The following is an 899-nucleotide window of genomic DNA, read 5'->3' as shown; positions in this document are numbered from 1 at the left end:
GCCTATCACAGCTATGCTGATGATACCCAGATTTACCTAGCCTTATCACCAAATGACTACAGACCCATTGACTCCCTCTGTAAATGCATTGATGGAATTAACAGTTGGATGTGCCAAATTTTTCTTCAGTTAAACAAGGAGAAAACTGAAGTCATTGCATTTGGAAACAAAGATGACGTTCTCAAGGTGAATGCATACCTTGACTCTAGGGGTCTAACAACTAAAAATCAAGTCAGGAATCTTGGTGTGATTCTGGAGACAGACCTTAGTTTCAGTAGTCATGTCAGAGCAGTAACTTAATCAGCATACTATCATCTCAAAAACATTGCAATAATTAGATGTTTTGTTTCCAGTCAAGACTTGGAGAAACTTGTTCATGCCTTTATCACCAGCAGGGTGGACTATTGTAATGGTCTTCTCACCGGCCTTCCCAAGAAGACCATTAGACAGCTGCAGCTCATCCAGAACGCTGCTGCCAGGATTCTGACTAGAACCAGAAAATCTGAGCATATCACACCAATCCTCAGGTCCTTACACTGGCTTCCAGTTACATTTAAGATGGATTTTAAAGTACTTTACTTGTTTATAAATCACTCAATGGCCTGGGACCTAAATACATTGCAGATGTGCTCACTGAATATAAACCTAACAGACCACTCAGATCATTAGGATCGAGTCAGTTAGAAATACCAAGGATTCACACAAAACAAGGGGAGTCTGCTTTTAGCTATTTTGCTGCCCGCAGCTAGAACCAGCTTCCAGAAGAGATCAGATGTGCTAAAACATTAGTCACATTTAAATCCAGACTCAAAGCTCATCTGTTTAGCTGTGCATTTATTGAATGAGCACTGTGCGGTGTCCGAACTGATTGCACTATATTTTATGTATAATCGTTTTCT

General features: G+C 40.3%; 1 protein-coding gene across 1 annotated transcript in view; it reads right to left on the bottom strand.

Annotated features, from left to right (window-relative positions):
* The window catches only part of LOC107660677 (rho guanine nucleotide exchange factor 17-like), a 30,507-nt gene that overhangs the window by 25,069 nt on the left and 4,539 nt on the right, over positions 1-899 (bottom strand). The gene's annotated exons all lie outside the window — the stretch shown is intronic.

This window comes from Sinocyclocheilus anshuiensis, unplaced genomic scaffold, assembly GCF_001515605.1.
Source record: "Sinocyclocheilus anshuiensis isolate Anshui unplaced genomic scaffold, SAMN03320099.WGS_v1.1 scaffold948, whole genome shotgun sequence".
NCBI classification, from domain to species: domain Eukaryota; kingdom Metazoa; phylum Chordata; class Actinopteri; order Cypriniformes; family Cyprinidae; genus Sinocyclocheilus; species Sinocyclocheilus anshuiensis.
Note: the sequence above shows the minus strand (reverse complement) of the source record. Positions and strands in the feature narration are given on the sequence as shown.